The sequence below is a fragment of the Rhinolophus sinicus genome, chromosome 10 (assembly GCF_057876585.1).
Source record: "Rhinolophus sinicus isolate RSI-liver-muscle chromosome 10, RSI-T2T, whole genome shotgun sequence".
Lineage (NCBI taxonomy): Eukaryota > Metazoa > Chordata > Mammalia > Chiroptera > Rhinolophidae > Rhinolophus > Rhinolophus sinicus.
The window spans coordinates 14468749-14489227 of record NC_142510.1 but is presented as its reverse complement, the minus strand read 5'-3'; the positions used below and the strand labels follow the sequence as shown (position 1 = coordinate 14489227).

Here is a 20479-nt window from a genome sequence, read left to right as displayed (position 1 = left end):
CTGCCGCCGGCCCGGCGGGGGCGGCCGGGGAGGTGTCACCGGCCTGTCGCGGTGGAAGTGTTTGGAAAGTTTGTTGTCGGCGCAGCGCGGCCTGGAGCGGAGCCTCCGGGGTTACCTTTCGTTCTGTTCACGGAGGAACCGCCCTGGGCCTTCACCGGTACCCGTGTCCCTCTGCCTCCGGCCGCAGCACAGCGGGCGGTGCGAGCTGTTGCTCAAAGCACCTGATGCTCCCGGCCCTTCAGATCCCCGATTAGCCTGGAGTCTAAGACACTCCTTTCCCGGCCGGGAGCGTGCTTTTCCTGCCTTGAGGCTCCGCTGGGGCACAGGCGTCTGTGCTGTGGGAAGCCCGTGGGAGGCTGAGGGGAAAGGGAGCGTGACAGGGAGGAGAGATTTTAGGGGAAAGGGGGGAAAAAAAGCACTTGTTGCGTTAAATGTTTTGTTAAAAGTATCGCTATTGTTTCTACGTTTTCTCTCTGTTGCTAAAATTATCCCTAGTGTTTTTATGTTGTTTTTCTCTGTTAAGTTCTGGACTTTAGGGAAGATAACTTGTAAGGGAATGTGAAATAGGTGATAGAAGAAGCTTGCAAAGTTTGGTTCAAAAGGCAAATCCCTTAACTGCAGGACGATCCATGAAAAGATCCTTTTCTTTTTTTTTTGGGGGGGGGGGTCATGAGCCCCTTTGAGAATCTGATGGAAGGTATGAGTCCTCTCCTGAGAAAAATGAACACCTACACCGAATTGAACCTTCTGCAGCTCACCTGTGAACTTCAGATTAAACAAAGTCTTAAGAGGAGGACGTGTTCAATTGAGAAAAATGGTGAAAGGTAAAAGCGATGTCACTGTCTGTTATGACATGTGTGACTGTACCCTGGGGTGCCCTGGCTAACACGCAAAACACGAATTAGGAGGCTTGGCGAACCTCAGTGGAGGCTTAAGCTGACGATAATCCTGGATGTTTGTAAAATGAACTTTTGCACAGTGATGCTTTTGCAATGCAAGGTGTGTACTTTGATGGCGTCCATTGGAAGAGGAAAAGGGCGCATTTTCCCATAGTCTTGGTAGTTCCACGTGATGAACATTTGACATCTGGAATTTACTTTGCGTGAGGCAGCTTTCTACTTCAAAAACACTAGAATCCAATGAGAAAAAATGAATTACAGAATAAAGGTTAGACCTCCCATCGGGAAGTGGGAGGAACGAGGTTTCTGTGTCTTGAGCTAGTGTCCTGCACACGTACGCATGTGAGAATATGCCACATTTCCCCTCAGTAATGGCAGCGACGCTCCCAGTATTGGCTGTTTCACCTGAGGACAGATGGATTTGCACGGGAGTTTGTGGTTGAAGTCTGGAATTTTGCGGTGGCGCTATGAGAATTCCCAGTCCCAGTGATTCATTTCTCGGTTCTTGAAGTGTGTACCGCCGACAGGGGGCGCAGTAGGAGCTGTGAAGTCTGGAAGGGCCAGCCCAGCTCCACACTCAGGGGGCCAGAGGCTGTGGTACCACTGATGGAGCGCTTCCTTAAGGCAGCCGCTGGGCTAGCTGGCTCCCACTTGTTGCTTGGCTTCTGTCAACAGTGTTGTGAGGTAAGTGTTCCCATTTGACAGGTGTGGAAACAGAGGTGCAGAGAGGTTAAGTACCTGCTTGGTAGATGGAGCGCATCTGAGCGATGGCAGAGGCCTGGGTGCCACCCCGCCCCTCACAGGAGCAGTGACCGGAGGGAGGGTCTTCTGGGCAGCTCCTTGCAGCACTGGGTTTAAGGACGTCCTGGTGTCACTGCCCAGGACGTCGTGCCGGGGGTGGCGCCTGAATGTCCCGACTGTGCTGGAGGCAGGAGGGACATCTTCACATGGACGGATAACACGCTTATTTATTTCTTTGGGCAGATGGCTGAACTCTGTGCCCCCTGGAGCCTGTTTCAGCCTCACGCTGTCAGAAAGCAGCTGTTTGGAAGGAGGCTCTGGTTCATCGTGACTGGGGGGCTGATCCTCTGAATGGGTGAGGCTTGGAGTCCTCCCTTTGGAGAAAAGAACTGGGCAGTGATTTTGCTAAGGGTGAAATTGGCCATGAGGCAGAGGGGCTCCCTGCAAGTCGAGCGCGGCCGAGTGTGTTTGCAAAGGTGGCTGCACGTGCAGGAAGGGGGTGGGGAAGGCAGAGAACATGGAAAGAAGTGGGTTCTGATTTTCGCTCTCCCTCTGGGTAGCTCCTCCTGTGTGCTCTCGTGTAGCGTGATGTATTTCTGTCCCCGTGTCTCCCCTACAGCAGTTCCTGAGCTGAGTCCAGAGCTGATGAGGTCCCCAAGCTAAGAGGGGAGTGTAGGTTTGTTCTATTCTTCTGATGTGCCTTTCACAAGAGGGATGCCAGCAGCAGCCCGTGGAGACGTGGGGCCTGAAAAGAGGCTCGAGGCAGCCAGTTAAAGCAGGTCTGGGCTTCTGGGCTGCCGTTAGCAGTGGGGGGAGGAGGGAAAGATGCTCCTGGGGGTCCCCCCCTTGAATTTGTGTGCTCGTCCCCTGAGCCGTCTGGTACTAGGTGTGGGTACCTGTGGAGCAAATGCGCGATGAACTGGGAAGCGTGGCAGAAATGGGGGGGGGGTAGCGAGGTCCTTCCCTTCTGAGTTGATGGTGTGTGGAGAAGCTTCACAGGCGGTCCACTTTGCCCCGTCCTAAGGGCTGTCGTTGTGGAAATGGACTTTGGCTGTAGCAGGAGCCACTGCTGAAGACACTTGATGCAGAAATGATTCCCTCAGCAGGTGCGAGGACTAGGTGCCAGCTCTGCCTGCCTTGTGATGACAGCTGGCCACAGGGCTGCAGAGCGCAGTTGTTTTGAAGGCAGGTTCAAAGGGCAGATCACCGGGGAGGAAGTGCTGGTGTGGAAACTGTACATTTTGGACAAGTATCATTCAGGCCTATTCAGTAGCACAGTGTTCTGTAACCGTATCACATCCTTTACTTGTCAGTGTGACACCAGACCCATGAAAAACTTATTTGAATATCAGAGCCGGTGCGTAGCCTCTCTAGCTGAATCGACAGGCAGAGCGCATTTGCTCAAGAGTAGTGGGGAATGTGTCTGATGCTACTGTCTTGGAGGAGAAAGGCCTGCGGGGTTCGTGGTGGTTCTTGGAATCTGTTTTCAGTGCGTGGTGCTGGTTGAGTTTATATGGTTGCACAAAGTCTGTTTCCATCCTCTTAGTCTAGAAAAATTTCCTGATTTAGACTGAAATGTTTACTCAAAGAAATTCCAAGTTTTGTTTTTTTTAAAACTTTTATTTATTTATTTAAGTGTGTCTTTCCAGGACCCATCAGCTCCAAGTCAAACAGTTGTTTCAATCTAGTTGTGGAGGGTGCAGCACACAGTGGCCCATGTGGGGATCGAACTGACAACCTTGTTAAGAGCACCGTGCTCTAACCAACTGAGCTAACCGGCCGCCCCCAGTTGTTTTGAATGTATTAAGAGAAAGAGAATTTATTACAAAGGATTTATATTTGTGGGCTTCAAATCTCTTATCAGAGCAACTGAGTCGGGTTTCTGTTTAAATAGTTGGATTACACCCAGAGCCACAGATGCAAGAACCGACAGCACCGCAAAGTGTGTGTGTGGAAAAGATGAACAAGTCTGACGTTAGCAGCCGGGCCTGGGTGCACGGCCCCCAGAAGGACAGCCACGTGTGCTTTCCGTCATGAGGATTCCCAAGGGGCCTGATGAAGGGGGGCATGTAGTTCCTGGTGGCCCGGTGACCTCCTGCCTCCACAGACAGGATTGCACGCCTCCTGCACCAGCCACTGGGCTTTAAATCAACTTGCAGCCTGCAGGGAATCGAAACATTTACAGGCGTGTTTTGCCGTCAAGAAGTTTGTTCCGGGAGCATTTGAGACCTTGCTTCCCAGCATGTCAGTTTAGCTCAAGTAAAACCTTACAAAAATTAAAATAAAGAAGATGTTTGTTCCGGAGGTGTGTGTCCTCTGCATGTGTGTGGAGCTGGTGGCAGGCCTGCCCACGTCGCAGAGGCCATGACAGGCTTGTGCAGACGGCCGCATGTGTGTCTCGGCGGGATTTCAGTCAGAATTCATCCCACTGAAAGCTTAGCTTTCACAATGAATTCATTGTTCAGGTCTCATTCCCCAACCTGTTGTGCTCTTGGAATTCATTTTACTGCAGCAGGAGTTGTATCTCAAAGTGACAGCCGTGTATTGGATGCTGTCAGAGAGGGCTGATAAGATTCGCAGGGAAGCTGGAAGCCTCTGGTTTCATAAGTGCTCGGCCGGTCGTGGAAACATGGACCCCTGTCCTCACCCATTCTCGCAGGGACCCCGTCCTCGCAGGGACCCCGTCCTCGCAGGGACTCCCGTGCTCGCAGGGACCCCGTCCTCGCAGGGACCCCCGTCCTCGCAGGGACCCCGTCCTCACAGGGACCCCTGTCCTCACAGGGCTGGGCCCCAAGTTTCTAACCTGTAGAAGAGCCAGTGTCAGCGCTGCACACACTCCGGGAGGCAGCCCCTCCCAAGGTAGTTCTGTTCCCATCAGGAGGACTGTTTCTGAAAGATCCCTGGTAATCACGGTCACCTTCACAGTCCCTGTGACCGGAAGCCACGCTGCTCTCCCTGTGATGGAGGGACCGTGGGGGAAACGCCCCCTGCCCTGTGGTTCTTTGACACACATCTCTTTTCCACTTTGGGCAAGGTCATTGAGCGCTTTTCTCAGGCCTCATCTTTGCTGTGGTTTCTAAAGATGTCCTGTTCCAAGAGGGGCCTGTGTTCCATGTGTGGATGCAGCCACCTATAGTGCCATTGCTTTGCCCGCAGGTGCCGGAGGTGCCACCCTCCTGAAATGACCGGAAGTGCAGTGGGTGAGCATGGTGAGCGAGAGAGCCACCAGCCTGGCAGGAGGGCAGGAGCGGATGGGCACATTAGGCTCAGTGTCACCCAGTGCCACGTGGGCTTCCTTTGGGAAATGATGGGAACAGCACAGTCTTGGGGGCAAACTGCCCCGACACTGGCCCTGCTCAGCCGTGTTCTTAGCATGTGGACAGACACAGCAGCCAGACCCTGGGCCAGCGGGACGTACGTAACAAGCTGCCGTCCTTAGCACTTGAGAAGCTCGGGAACTGCTGGGGTCTGAGGTCTGGTCATTACTCACCAGCTCTGTCCCTTGAGGGTGAGCGCGCAGCCGTTCTGCAGATTCTCTCCCAGTGGCCTGTGACTTAGGCTGGACAGGACGCTGAAGACGGAACTCTTCCCTCAGTGCGCAGTCGCAGAGCTCAGCCTGTACTGCCCTGTTTCTCTATTGTTAACTCATTTTTTCTTCCTGCACTTTGGCATTTTTCTTTGATGGGTTTTTTTATTGGTTAAAATTACAGTCTTCTACTGATTGTGTGTACGTAGCTGGTTATTACCAGTTATACAGATTTTTTTTTATTGGGGAAAGGGAACAGGACTTTATTGAGGAACAGTGTGTACTTCCAGGCCTTTTTTCCAAGTCAGTTTGTTGTCCTTTCAATCTTAGTTGTGGAGGGCGCAGCTCAGCTCCAGGTCCAGTTGCCGTTGCTAGTTGCAGGGGGCACAACCCACCATCCCTTGCGGTACTTGAGGAATTGAACTGGCAACCTTGTGGTTGAGAGCCCACTGGCCCATGTGGGAATCGAACCGGCAGCCTTCAGAGTTAGGAGCATGGAGCTCTAACTGCCTGAGCCACCGGGCCAGACCAGATACACAATTTTTAAAATGTGCATCTAAATATAATTTATTTGTGAATGCACTTTATTCTCATTCAAAAAAACCCCACAAAAACAAACCCTAATAATCTAAATTGTCTCTCTCTCTTTTTTTTTTTTTTAAGATTTTATTGGGGAAGGGGAACAGGACTTTATTGGGGAACAGTGTGTACTTCCAGGACTTTTTTCCAAGTCAAGTTGTTGTCCTTTCAGTCTTAGTTGTGGAGGGCGCAGCTCAGCTCCAGATCCAGTTGCCGTTGCTAGTTGCAGGGGGCACAGCCCACCATCCCTTGCGGGAGTCGAACTGGCAACCTTGTGGTTGAGAGGATGGACTCCAACCAACTGAGCCATCCGGGAGCTCAGCGGCAGCTCAGCTCAAGGTGCCATGTTCAATCTTAGTTGCAGGGGGCGCTGTCCACCATCCCTTGCGGGACTCAAGGAATTGAACTGGCAACCTTGTAGTTGAGAGCCCACTGGCCCATGTGGGAATCGAACTGGCACCTTCAGAGTTAGGAGCATGGAGCTCCAACCGTCTGAGCCACTGGGCCGGCCCAGATACACAATTTTTAAAATGTGCATCTAAATATAGTTTATTTGTGAATGCACTTTATTCTCATTCCAAAAAAACAAAAACAACAAAACAAACCCCACCAACCCTAATAATCTAAATTCTCTCTCTCTTTTTAAAACAAAATCTTAGCAACCTCTCCTGCCCAGAAGCTGCTGGCCCAGAGTTTTGTGTGTCTGAGGTGGAAGTGGGTGAGTATGGGCTGATGGTGGGTTAAAGACGCAGCAACAGAACAGGGCTCCCCGCTCTTGGCCGGGAGGAATCCTTGGATGTGAAAGACCCCATCTGCAGCGTAGTGGGTGGGGGACAGCCCGCCAGCGCTCCCACCCGTCTGTGAGCCCCACCAGCCACCGCCCCTGCCCCAGGGGCTGAAGGGAAACCGACAAACAGCACGGCCATTACCACTGGTGCCTGAAGGGCAGCGAGGGCCCTGCCAGGAGGGGTAGCTGGCCTTTGTGGGCTGCTGCAAAGAAGCCAGAAGAACCACAGTGCACCTAGCAGGGTGCCCAGAGGGCAGCGGAGCAGGGAAGTGGCTGCGTGTGGAGGGGGTTCAGGGAGGGCGGCAGATCCCAGCTGGGAGGACCAGACTGTGTGCCTGGCTTCGGCTCCCACAGGGAGACCTGCTCGGCTCAGACACTGAGGCCTTTGGACAAGGCGAGCTGAAGAAGGTGGTGCTATTAGGTAGCAAATGTATACTGAACGTTTTCTGTGTTGCTTTCCTTCCCTTCCCTTCAGAAGCCCTGTGTTTTTCAAATTAGTGTTGAGCAGTGACTCTGAGTCAGGGTTTTAAAGACAGGATGTTCTCAGATCCTTGAAATTTGCGTGAAGATATCAAAATAGCCTCCAAACAAACTTGTTTTTATAATAAACTTCATTTTGGAATTTTTTTTGATGTATAGAAAAGTTGCAAATACGGCATGGAGCTTGCATGGTACCCATGACCCACTTCCCCTCGTGTTAACGTCTGTGCAAGCACGCCACATCTGTCAAGAGTCAGAATTGAGGTGTGCTATTAACTAAATGCTAACCCGTTTGGGGTTTGCGTTAGGTTCCCCCAGTGTCCTCTTTTGTTCCAGGATTTCATCCGGGGATCACATTGCGTCTCGTGGTCGAGCCCCTCGGTCTCCTCTGGCCCAGGACAATTTCAGTCCTTCCTTGTTTTTCATGAACTTGATGTCCTGGAAGAGTAAAGGTCGGGCACTTCGTGGCCTGTCCCTCAGTTTGGGTTTGTCTGATGTGTTATGGAGACAAAGCTGGAGGTGTGGGCTGAGGAAGAACCGCAGGGAAGTGGGGCGCCTAGTGCATCCTGTCAGGGGTACCCGACGCCCACTGACTGTCACTGCTGAGGTGAAACTAGATTAGTGCTGAGTGACTGGAGTTAGGCCCATGGCCCTGCTCTGCTCTCTGATACGTGCTGTACGTGCTGTACGTGTGTCATAGTGTGACCACAGTATGTTGATTTTGGAAGGACCTGCGTGTACCCCATTGGGTCCTTCCAGTTTCCAGATGAGGACACTTGGGACCTAGGGGCCTTCAGACTTACGTGTACCTGGTCAGAGCCTGGCATGGGGTCCAGGCACCTGCCAGCTCGGGCCAGTCTGCAGACATGGACACTTCAGGGAACTCTGCAGTGACGGAGATGTCCCCAGGTGCAGAGTGGGTCTGAACTCACTCAGAACTGCTTTCCAATCAAGGGCGGGCCCACGTCCCTCTGGAGCATTTGCCTGTGGTCTCACTGGCCTCTGTGCGAGCTGCTCAGGTCCCTGTGCCAGGTCTCGTGGCGCTTTCTGTGCAGCTGGGAGGATGGTTTGGGTCACCCGCCTTTGTGAAAGTAGGTGGTCGGCTCTGACCGTCTCCTCTGGCTGCTTCTCAAGCTGCAGTGTCGTTCACTGTCTAAGGACCTTTGCCTGGAGTCAGAGATCGAGCTGCGTGCGGGTTGTTCCTTTCAGGCTGTTCGATTGACCCGAGAGCAGAGGGCGGTGTTTCTTCTAGCCTGGAACTCAGAAGGTCGGCGTTCAGGAAAGCCATGCGTTTCGCTCGTTTACCCCCCTTTCCCCCCTCCCCCCCTGTAGAGTCTGAGCTCCAACCTCCTTTCCGCACAAGCACAGCAAAAGCAAGACAGTGCTGAAGGTAAGAATCGGTAGGAAGAAAGACAGACACTGGTCCAAGTGGAAAGCACTGGAAGAAAATATGGTGACGGCTCCTGGCAGCCGGCGGACAGGCCTCTGGGTGTTGAACCCACCCAGGGGCTCTGGCCGGTGTGAAGGCGCGTCAGGTGCTCGGCGTTGGCTAAGACACGGTGAAGTGCGGACGGCCCGGCTGCCCATCCTGCCTTCCTTCCTCCTCCTCCTCGCTCTGCGGACTGAACTCGATCTAAATGCGTGAGCGGCAGAGGTGTGGACGTCTGTCATGCTCCACAAAATAGGTCTTTCTCTGCTCGCTGATGTGCAGTGTTGCTGTGGGAGTTGGCCCTGAACACTGGGACAGAGGCTCTCTGTGTTTCATCGGCCATTGTTGGCCCCAAGAAGAAACTCTTTATTCAGAATTTGCAGATAAGGAGGGCAGGGAGGGAGAGCACCTGTTTATGGTGCTTTTTCAGGTGTCAGGATAGGCGTTCTGGCTTAGAAATGAGCGGGGGCTGTCTTCCGTGTTGCAGCCCCCGGAAGTTCACATTTCTGGAGGGGTGTTCCTGCCAGATGACGCTTATTTACATGGCCAGGGGCATTCTGGGGGCGGGTTTTTGTCTTTTTCTTATTTCAAGGAGAGAGAAGCTTCCAAGGATTAAACAGCAAAAGTTTGACCACATTGATCTGGCACTTTCCTTACAAGACGGCCAGTTAGAGTTATTAGAACAGGTGTCCGTATCGCTGTGGGTATGTGTTTATGGGTGGGAAACACTGACGGAGGGTAAACAACATGCAGGGCGTTGTAAGGACTTTGGGAAGTTCCCCCAGGTCCAGTGCTGCTCTCAAGGGTCTTGCATCTTGCCTGGGAGGACGCTCTTCCCTCGGGGTGCACAGTCCTGGGGGGGTAGGACAGAGCAGCTCAGTCCACACTGAGGCTGAAGGACGGGACACAGGAGGGGAAGAGGGTGGGGCTAGTGGTCAGTGTCAGCCCGGGAAAGGGGAAGGCGCTGGGCCTGCTGCAGGCGTCAGATGGGGGACCCTGAAGGGTCCCAGCCCAGCAGACGGACCGGGGTGAGTGGGGGGTGCTAGCGGTGGGGCGTTGGTAGGACTGGAGCCCCAGAGAAAGGCTCTCATTTCATTGGAAGTGCCAATAGCTCTAGGTTTTATTTTAGCTTTGACCTTTTATTCTGAGGCCCAGGGAAGTTTTGTGTAAGGAGCTGGGGTTGGAAGCTGCAGAGAGAGAAAGAGGGAAACGCTCAGCACATTGCAGCCTCACCACCCCACTTACTTACCTACCAGATAACGTACTTTTGATCAACTTTGGGGTCCCTCAGATTCCCAAACAAGGCCCTGGGGAGAAATGTTTGCTGATTGAATGTAATTCCCAAGGAAAGATTCATGTTTAAGGGGCATATAATCAATGTGACTTGAGATTAGAAACTCAGTGTTTCTCTTAGTTGTCCCTTTAATATGTTAAATTATTAATTGTAGCAAAGCAGAAAGCAAGACGAGCTTGTTTTGTGTAGATTCACTCACTAAAGCCCGCGGTTCTCCGTACCCGTGACTGTGCGGTGAAGGGTCTGAGCCAGAAGGTGACAGAACTTGTCCAGGGTCAGAAGGCCAGCCAGGTGCAGAGTGCTCCTTGTAACAGTTCCACGGTGGCCCTTCTCTGCTTGTTCCTGTAACTGCCTGTCTGTCCAAGGCCCGTTACTAGTTCACATGCAAAAGGTTTACACTCAGTAACTAATGATTAAGCTTCGGATCGATTTATTCTTGTCACGTCCTGGAATTCCTCCTCAGCAAGTTTTTAGAAATTAGAAAAACATCTCTCAGAGCCACAGCATGTTTAAAGAATCCAGTTGCGATTGCTCAGATCTGGGGTGTGTCTGCCCCCCAGCTTTGAATCCTTGATCCTGGTGCAGATGGATGGGCTGCCTCTCAGGATGAAAGACTGTCTCTCATAGCACCGACCCCCATCTAGCTTCCAACTCCCCAGCGCTGTGCTCATGTGACATCCTTGCTTACTTTGCATGTCTCTGTCCTAAGGAGAAAAAGATACAGGGACAGATAAAGAAAGACCCAGAGGGATCTGAGGACCAGCAGGCAGCCCTCTGACCGCAACTCAACTCCTTGGCTCCTGGCGCTGACCCAGGTCTGTCTGCTCTTGTCTCAGTCCCAGGGCTCAGGGAGGAGGGGGCTTCTAGTCGCTGCTCAGTGACCCTGTTATGTATCATCACTTGTCAGGTGTTTTAAAGGACATTTCAAAACAGGAGAAACCCCGTGTCTCCCATCCTAACGCAACCCCTGCAAACCCTTTTGGAGAAGAAAGGTCCTCTTCGGCTGGGTCCCATCCTGTGTAGACACAGGAGCCCTGGGAAGCCGCTCCTGGCCCCCCTGCTGTGGCCTCCGGAAACCTGGGCCCGTTGTGTCACTGGCCACTTCCTCATGTCCTCGGCCCAGCACTGCCCTGCTGCAGGTAATTAAGGACCGTGAGTGAGGGGTGCTTTCAACACGTAGGGAGGGCTCTGTATTTTAACAGCAGATTCTGTCTTCCTGGCAGTGAGGCTCCGAAGGGTTGGGGAAGCTGTTGTCCGCAGCTGTGGGAGAGGCGAGGGGTCTGCGTGTCAGAGTCGATGGCAGCGGGAAAGAAATCCAGAGGTCATGTGTCCTTTGCCCCCAGTTCGTTGCATTTGAATATATTTATCAATCCAGTGGTTGGTACGTTTAGCAGTTTTGGATGTTGGACATTGGATGTCTGATGCTGCTATTTTCTTAACTCTTAGTTGCTAAGCCAGGGACTACAGAGTAAACTGAGCCCCGACGTCCTTAGGTGGGTATGAAAATAGAATTTGATGTCAAAGTAATTTTCCCTTAAGAGTTTCTACTTCTAAGAGGAGACTCCGAACTCAGGACTCAAAGTCAAAGAAGTGGAAGCTGTTATGTTCTTTCTTACAAATTGTGTGGAACAAGTGGAGCCTTCAGAAAACGCCCAGTTTCCATCGGGACTACATTTTTACGGGTTCATTTAGAAGCCAGTGGTTTAGAACTGGGGCTTGTGTTCCTGTCATAGGTGCCCTTCTGAAGGGGTGTTTGTAGTCCTGACCCAAACCCCGTGTGCTGCTCTGAAACGGTGGGACGACCACAGGTGGCAGTCCTACCTACCGATCCCCAGGACACACTCACGGGTACAGACGCAGGTTAGTGGTGAGTGCAGTGGTGCGGACGTGGTGAGACCCACTTGTCCACAGTCCAAAGGGGCCGCTGTCGAGGGCTGACTCTCCCCGCCCGGGGCTCACACCTTCTTCTGTGACGGGCTCTTTGAAGGATCAGAACACAGTGTTTCCCTCCCCAGGATCTCAGTCCTGGCCCACCCCGGGGCCAGTGCTAAGAACAGAGGCCCAGGTTTGTCTTCATTCTTAACGGCCCCTTACCTGCTGTTTGGGGGTGGGGGGCTCCTCCTAAGAGACGTGATTCCCCACGGGAGCGGCTGTTCCAGGACAGGTTGTGGGCTGGTGGTCAGTGTGCTCGGCCCTTCTCCTCCTCGCACCCGTTTCCTGGTGGATGTGTTCTTGTTCTGCCTGTTGCTTTATCCTGGTACAGTCAGGGGTTCTTCCTGACGATCAAAGGGGCGCCCAGCTGTGTTTTTCATCCCTGCTCTGAACTGAGAGTTCGCTTCTTTAGTTAAAAAAAAAAAAAAATCGTAAATCAGAGAAAGGATTGGGTATAATCTTATAGCGAGTGAAATATCAAAGGCGAGCATTTGCCAACAGCAATGTCCCCAGAGTTCCAGCCAAAACCCTTGTATTTTCAGCCCTGAGACCAACAGAAAGGAAAGGAAAGCCTGACTCACATGGGCTGTGTCAGCCCTGCAATCCCGGGGCCCCGACTGCTTTCCCGTCAGCAGGGATTTGTGCGGAGACCTTTGGATGAGCATCTTTGCCTGGTTGGCATTTGTACCGTATTGAGCACTGAATGTGGGTCTTGCTTCGCAGGGAGTTGTGTGTCACTTGACCCCCGTTAGAGGTGTGCCCACGCCCTCCTCAGCCTCGTCCTGCTGCCTCGGCCACTGGCCGCTGTGCCCTGCAGCTGTTTCTTCTGCTCAGTCAGTCTTTCTCAGTGTACACTCAGCCCAGGTCGGCAGTCTTACTGTGAAGTCCCATCAATACTGTGTAGGTCACGGATGTAAGTTTCTCGTTGTTTCCCAAGGACAACTTTAGGCCCCGCTCAGCCCAGAGCACCTGTGTCCCGCTCTCCCGTAGGTCCGGGCACTCCGCCCTGTCCTCTGTCACTGCCTGCTCCTCTGCCCCCACCGAGGACTTCCTGTCCCCCAGGGCAGTGCCCCACTCGCAGACTCCCAAATTCCTCCTTGGGCCCCATCGCCCATGGAAGGAAGCACTGGTCAGACACTCCCATGGGCTCCTACCTGCCGGCCCTCCGGACCCCGGCTGTTATCCAGGCGAGGCCAAAAGACCCCACAGACCAACTTACAGAAGAATGTCGCTTCAGCAGCCTCCCTACTGGGGAAAACGGCCACCGTTTCCTACAAACGGGCCCAGGTCTGGAAGGAAAGGAATGGAGCTGCCACGACACAGAGTCGAGGGGTTCCCCTCCCCCCACACACTCCCAAGGTACGAAAAGAGCCAAACCGTGACATTTATACGTTAGCAAGCTCAGAAATTATTCATCAGCTCGCTGTTCCCTCACAGACAGCTGGCAGAAGGTCAAGTAGGAAAGATCAGACGGCACGGGGCTCGTCTCCACCCTCAGGCCACCCCAGGGAGCCTCCCTCGTCAAGGGGCTGAGGCCTCAGGACCGGCCTGAGGTCAGATGGAAGATTCGGGCCACACGACTCACGAGCTGGGCACGGCACTCAGAGCTGGGACCCAGCAGGAGAAAAGCATCTTTACTAAGTGCCAACACCACGCTGAGCAACACGAACTACACAAAGGCGACCCAGGTCCACAAAGCCTGGGGGTCCAGGCCATGGGACAGAGAAGGGAAAGGCAAGTGAGCCAGATGAAACCAGGGTGCCAGGTGCAGAAGGAATGCAGACTGCCGCTTGGACAGGGCACAGCGGGGCTGGCACTGTGCTGGGCCGCAAACGTAGGCTAATCCGGAGACGGGCAGGGACCCGGGGGCACTCTTGGGACACGCTGCATGTCCCTTTCTGAGGACCAGCAGCTTTGAATCAGTTAAAGCAGGGCCTCAAGTGACCCCCCAACACTTCATGGCTTATCTTCAAAGCCCATGTGAATTTTACACTTGATTCCTTGTTCTATTTTTAATACAAAAATGTTTTCTCAAACACCTCGCAGCAGCCACCCTGAGACACTCGATGAAACACATGAATTTAGAAAGTTCAGGCTGAGAACACCTCGGGGAGCTGCGGGGGACCAGGCGTTCAGAGGCACAACAGAACCCCAACTGCCCAGAGCTGGGTACCCTCCTACCTTTGGGGAACACATGCCAGCTGCCTGGGCATTGTGCCCAGAACCTGCCGGTCACTCAGACACACCTGTTGCCTGCGCCGGCGTCCAGGAGGACAGGTGCAGCCCGAGTGGGCCTTAGAAGGGACCCTCACCTGACGTGTTCTCCACACGGCATGACTCTCGCAGCTCCGCCCATCCAGGTGGCCCAGGCATCACCAGGCCCGGGGCTGTCTTCACACGGCCCGACACTCCCTCCTGGGAGGGATGCCACAGAGCCCATGCCCAGGCCTGCCTCGAGGCCCACCCACCGGAGTCCAGACCTATGGGTTCACCGGGGGACCCTGAGAGCCTGAAGAGCAAGTGGCCTTGCGTGACAGACTGTGCCATCCTCTGCCAGTGACAAACCAGCCTGTCCAGCCCTGCCACTGATGAGCGGCCAGGACGGAAATGCCTGCGTGTCTTCCGCCATGGAGTCACGTCAGGGCTCTCTGGGTGGGCTGCTTCTTGTGGACTCATTTGGATCCAATTGGCATCGTTAAGAATTGGGGCCGAGAGACACCAGGGTTTGGACAGGACAGGCAGCAGCGGGCGGGAGCGGTGCCCTCACCCCTGGGCCTGCGGGAGCGGTGCCCTCACCCCTGGGCCTGCAGGAGCGGTGCCCTCACCCCTGGGCCTGCAGGAGCAGTGCCCTCACCCCTGGGCCTGCGGGAGCGGTGCCCTCACCCCTGGGCCTGCAGGAGTGGTGCCCTCACCCCTGGGCCTGCCAGAAGGGAGATTTCAACTTGTACAAGAGCCGGGCCCTCCACCAAGACCCGGAAATTCCACGGGGCCTTATCTCGGCTGCAGCCCTGACGCCCACAGACTGACTCTCCCTTAGATGCACAGAGCAGGACCCTGGAAAAGCCGAGTCCCCAGCACCTGAGCGAGGAGTGTTGGCGATGGTGGTCCGAGGACAGGTACCCTGAGGCATCACTGGGGGGCGAGCTGACTAGACAGCGACTGACACGGGTGCCAGGGGCGCCAGCACCTCATGTGCTCGTGTTGGTGATAAGGAAATAAAGAAAAATACAAAACACCGAAATATAGAAAACACACAAAACTCCCAAATGCAGAATGTCAGGCTCACGCATAAGCACAGAGAGGACGTCTCCGTGGCATCTACACTAGCAACCGGGTGTGACTGAGGCCCAGGGGCCGGCATGATGGCTGCAGGAGCGTCATTTCGTCACCGCACATCTGCACCAGCACCGGAAGGAGACCCCTTGACGTCCCCTTGGGGAGGCCACACGAATAAGCAAGGGAACTGGACTGAGACTGAACACGGGCCGGGGGCAAGACGCAGGGATCTCTTCTTCCTCCCTTTCTGTCCTTCCCTCGATGCATCTCACAAGCGTGGCTACATTTACAGAGCTGCACGTGGGTTTCTGGGTTTGTAAACCTGCCAGACTTCAGACTGCTTTCGCACTAATCGTTTCCCTCTATTGACCTTCCCCAATTCTCACTGAATTAGCATTTGACCTACTTGTGAAGTGCTGGCTTTAAAAATATACAGCTACCCTAAAGGCGTAAAAAGGGAAAATGCTGGACCTGGCTCTTGAATATTTAATGAGGGACAGCACCCCGCCTCCCTGCATTCCACACAGGGGTTCTGGGGGAGGGGCGGGGGCACTGACGCCCAGGGTGGCTGAATCCCACTCCAAGTGGGTACAAGCTGCAGACGGAGCCGCTTGTCTCCAGGAGGGGTTTGAACCCTGCATCCCTGAGTGTGGACCACGGGGCTGTGAGGCGTGTGCAGGGCGGCTGCCAGGCCACAGAGAGGACGCCCTGGCCACGGCCAAGCCCCTGTCACACGCTCTCCCTGGAGACCCTGACTTGGGGTCCCAAATTGGAGGGAGGCTGACAGGCAACCCTGACAGCCAACCGCAGAGTGAGCCGTACCCCACCACTCCGCGGAGCCCAGGGCACCCTCTCCCACGTGCTGCTTGGGAGGCGATGCTCTGAGGGGACCCGGAAGGCACCCGGCCCCTCAATCGACCACCCCCGAGGCCGAGGTTCTCCCTGTCCATGCCGCGCCCAGAAGTAAAGCCTGGGCCTTAAGTTAAAGGCAGAATCGAATGCAGCGCCCAGCAAGTGTCGTGGGTAAACTGAGGGCCACTTGTTCACAAGGGCCGCCACTCAGGGATACAACCATATCGTCCTAAAAGTGGAAAGAAGGAACAAAGGGTCGAGAATCAGGCTCTCATGCAAGATTCTAAACGGAAAATTATTCTGTCGACACGTCTCCCTCTGGCTCCATGAGTTCTTTAGGGAGTTTGCACTTAGCTTCTTTCAATCCTTCCCGATTTCCACACACACGACAACATGGACAGGACCACTTTGTTGCAAGAGAAAAAGGACGGCCACTGGAGACTGGAAACGAAGAGGGCTGAGTGTCCTGCACTAAATGCGACATATATTCTCTCTGTCAGACTCCCCACTGAAATCTAAGTGCAAAAGCAGAGAATTTTCTGTGCACAAACATTTGCAATCAACCTCATTAGAAATACTTAGGTTTTACTCTGAAATTATCTATTTTTAGTGACCACTTCAAATCTGCACACAAAACCTTCACCTCTGCCCTCTTTTCTGCTTTGTTTTCTACAGTTTCTCATATCCCTGATCTGGAAGAGGATCAGACGTCAACAATGACAAGTGAAGAGACGGAGGTCCAGAGGCCAGAGGCTTGTCGGAGGCACGGGACTCACAGAGCGGGGCCGGGACTCCCAACAGCAGCCGTGCTCGCTGTACAGGTGCAGGAGGGCCAGCTGGCTCTGACTTAGTTTCCCTTCCCCGAGACCCCATGGTGCCCGGGGCGCACCCAGAGATCTGAAACCCTCTGGCCCACACGGGGAATAAAGGAGAAGCAAGGGCGCATGTGTCAGGGCTCCAGGTGGGACCCTCGCGTTGCCCCCGGCCACTTGCCCTGGAAACAAACCCCTCAGGCCGCGGGGCCCTGACCCTCTGGCTGCCTCCCAGCCCCCCATTCACTGGAGTTTAGAAACAGAATTTAAGATGACACACACACACACACACACACACACACACACGACTCAAATGAGGCTCAGCAGAGGCCGGCCACGCCTGGGAAGCCCTGAGGCTTCTTCTGGAACAAATATGCCTGAGAGTCACCTGCGGGGCTGCCACCACGGTCTGTGAGTAGCGGAGACAGTGCACAGGCCCCGTTCAGTTCGGCAGGACCGGGCCCACCGAAAGAAGGTCACTGAGGCAGGAGAGTCATGAGCAGGATGCGGATGGGCCTGCCGACCCCAGTGCCACCTCCCCAGGTCACAGCTAAGAAAACTGATGTCACAAGACAAGTCCATCTGCTGGGGCTCCTCAGGCACGGCCCTCCCTAGAGACGTCCGTGCACAGCACATTGCACGTAAATCCCTACAGGTGCCACACGACGCATTTTGGTGGCGTGAGTGCATGTTTATCATCAAACTGCTGGTGTCAGGAAATCACCTAGAGATGGAAACGGGCGGGAACCACGACGCCCGGGCAGGAGCTCCAGTCGGAAGGCCCCAGGCTCTGCCAGCCTTGGGGTGAGGCCTCCTCAGGGCCCGGCTCTCCAGTCCCCTGGGCGCCAGCCGCTCAGTGCTGGCAGCAGGACCCTCAGACCGGACACCGTCAGGGTTCACACCAGGCCCACGGCCCCCACGGGGCACCTGGGTCCTCACCACCAGCTGTCCCCACAGCCACCGCCTGCTGGCTCCCTGGTGGCCTCCGCTCTCTTCCTGCACTCGGTCCTGCTGGCAGGTCCAGTGCAGAGTCCACCCTCCTTCGCAATGGGGCGAAGGGCAGGCCCACGGCTCGTCTGCTCCCTCACCCCGAGGTCGGCCCGGAGCCACGCGCTGCCCGCCTCTCCTGCTTTGAAAAACCAACCTCGGCAGTGAGGGGCCCGCCCAGCTCATCCCTCCAGAACCACCCGCACCCACCCAAGCCTGACTTGCCAAGATCCTGGAAGCCCAACTGCCGAAGAAACCAGAACCCACTAGAACACGAGGCGGGGAGGGACGCTCGGCACAGCCCCACTAGGATGCCGCGGCATGCCAGCGCGTGCCAACACCCACGACGATGGCACGTGCACCAGGAGCGGCACTGCCCAGACTCCAAGGCATCCAATTTCTTGCAAGAAACCTCAGTGGCTGCCCAGGAGGCTGTGTCCCTCGCCCAGGGCACAGCTCCAGTGTCCTGAATGGGAACCCGCCCTCCAGGGCCTGTCCTAAGACCAGCCGGGGGCTCTCGGGGGAGCATGAAAAGGCAGCTGGAGAAACGAGGGGGACTGGGGGGCCGGCTCTCCCACACACGGCCCCTGGGCCCCTCCAAGAGGTTTGCAGTGAGCCAGTCAGTATATGTAAGAGACAGTAACAAAAACACACGCTGAGGGGGAGATGAAAGCATTCTTGGCACATTCTTCTGAAAAGCAAAGCACCAAAGTCAAATAAAGAGCACTGAGAGCTTTCTCTACTGACCGCAGTGACGCAGCACCAGGTACGGGGCGGGGGGGGGGGGGGGGGCAGGGGTCCATTCATAGTCACTGACACCTCCTCTAGGACCAGAGAGGTACATTAACTACACCACGTCACACTGGAAGTTACGTTGTGGGCGGAGTCCAAGTCAGGCCCGAGTCCCCAGTCTCCCCGCCACCAGGGAAACGCTCCGTCCCATCAACTCCAGACTGAAATGTTCCAGCTCTGCAGTCTGGGGAGAGCACACCAGCTATTCGTGAGGCACTTCCAGGAAGGAGAATTATATCTAGTGTGTCCCTAAGGGGACACGGGAGAGAAAACCAACCCAGGGCAACGGAAATGAGTAACTGTAGCCGTAGCCCCACTGGAGGGAGCCAGGGCAGGAAGTGGGAATCACACTTGGGCTGTCTGTAGAGCACGTCATGGCAGCAGTGGGTCCATTGTCAGAAGTTGAGATAAGAGGGGAAGGGTTTGGGGGCTGAGGGCTTGGACCCAGTCCTGAGACAGAATGTGGAAACTCGGGGGAGGTGGGGGACCAGTCCCAGCCCAGCTCCCCACCCTCCCTAACAACCTGTCTGTCGACGTCTTAATACTCCTCCAGAAAACATCGTATAACCCCACCTGTCCCACATGGCTTCACTGACTGAACTCACCACCAAGCCAGTGAACTCTAAACCCACCCGCTTCCTGAAGGTCCCAGGTCTTCCATTTCTTGGAACTCCTCCCCCCTTAAACCTCCCCACCCCAGCCCTATCCAAGCACCACCCTTTGCAAGCCCAGGTGCTCAATAAACACTAGTCAAATGCCCAGCAGGAAACCTCCCACCAGGCCGCTCAGGTTCAGTCCTAGGATGGTCCGGCAGCGATGCTTCCCTTAATCGTAACTAGGAGGTCAGAGATTTTTATGTGTGAATCAACATCCTGTTTCTCTCCCATCGTGTAATTACTAGTGTCCCACTCCTCCAAAGCCCCTTTCCCTCCACCCTCATCCTCAGATTCCTCACTCGGGGTTTAATTATCTAAGAGGGAATGTTGGGGACATTCTTTCATCAGAACCAAGAGAGAAAAAGCTGAGAAGACCGAGTAGCTTATACATTTTCTCATTTGAAGTAAAACACTCTACTACTATGACTAATGTGAATTAACATTATTCTTTCTGCCAAATTCACATTATCTGTGACTAAAACTAACCCTTATTTACGGTCAGCTGTTTTATGAGACAGATTGTATCTGCTCCATTACCTTCATGTTCTAAATTTCAGTTTTACATTTCGGAAAACAAATGTGGTTAAGTGGATGATGATTTTAAAAAATCAACAACAATCTGGATATATTCTGATAGATGACCCTCCCCCAAAGGACTCCTATTACGGTAAAGCATAGTTTTTTAAGTTGTCTTGAAACAGTAAAATAAAGGGATGAATCGACTTAACTGTGCACGCGATAGTTACTCTGCCTGGAATCAATCGTTTCAGTCCTGAATAGCCCAGCCGTTGCCTCAAAACAACCCAAAGGACATGAGCAATTTAAAATCTGACTCAGTATACAAAACAGGAACGGCTGCAGTAGAAATGCTAGTGAATGACCACTAAGACCCACTGTTTAAAAAGAAAAACAAAACGGTAAATATACACCCACGCTATAAAAGGAAAATCACAGCTAACGAAAGCCTATTTCTATCCTGGAGATGACTGTCCTCCGGAAGCGCGGGCATCGGGTCCCCGGGCGGGGCGCGCGGCGTGTCCGTCCCCGGCTGCGCAGACCCTCGCCAGCCCCGCGCACCTCACCTGTCGGGTCGGCCTGGCACAAACGGTACAGGAAAGACTTCGGGTCCCGGAAAAGCGTCCGTCGTGCGGTGACGAAGCAGGTGCCACCGACGTTGAGCCGGACACGTTGCCGAGGCGCCGGGCCACGGAGCTGAACCCCCACTTGCAGCGGGGGAGCCGCTGGCAGGGACACTCCGCCAGGGTCCCAGCAAACCCGCCGCCTCCCTCCTCCACCGGAAGCGTCCGGCCTTTAATAGCGTCTTCCGAGCTCTGTCCCGCCCCCGGGTTCGACCTCTGCAAGCACCCGGCTGGCGGCACCGGAGGGAGGGAGGGAGAAGTTCGAGCCCGAACAAGCGGCCGGTCGTGCCCTCGCGCT

At 54.5% G+C, this 20479-nt stretch overlaps 1 protein-coding gene and 2 long non-coding RNA genes across 5 annotated transcripts in view; 1 reads left to right on the top strand and 2 right to left on the bottom strand.

The window, feature by feature from the left end:
• AMDHD2 (amidohydrolase domain containing 2) overlaps window positions 1-19764 on the top strand; it is a 34667-nt gene extending 14903 nt beyond the window's left edge. For all 3 annotated transcript variants that reach the window (XM_019713179.3, XM_088801333.1, XM_019713177.3), the window contains one exon: window positions 16471-19764. The gene's annotated coding sequence lies outside the window, so the exon portion shown is untranslated. The remainder of the gene's footprint in view (window positions 1-16470) is intronic.
• LOC148756854 (uncharacterized) lies at window positions 6405-20259 on the bottom strand. Its single transcript, XR_016022616.1, has 3 exons — window positions 20125-20259; window positions 11830-12073; window positions 6405-9294 (listed from the first exon to the last, which is right to left on the bottom strand). It is a non-coding gene; the product is annotated as an uncharacterized LOC148756854 (long non-coding RNA).
• Window positions 9846-10874, bottom strand: LOC148756855 (uncharacterized). The gene is made up of 2 exons (XR_016022617.1): window positions 10711-10874; window positions 9846-10439 (listed from the first exon to the last, which is right to left on the bottom strand). It is a non-coding gene; the product is annotated as an uncharacterized LOC148756855 (long non-coding RNA).
• Window positions 20260-20479: the final 220 nt, after the last annotated feature.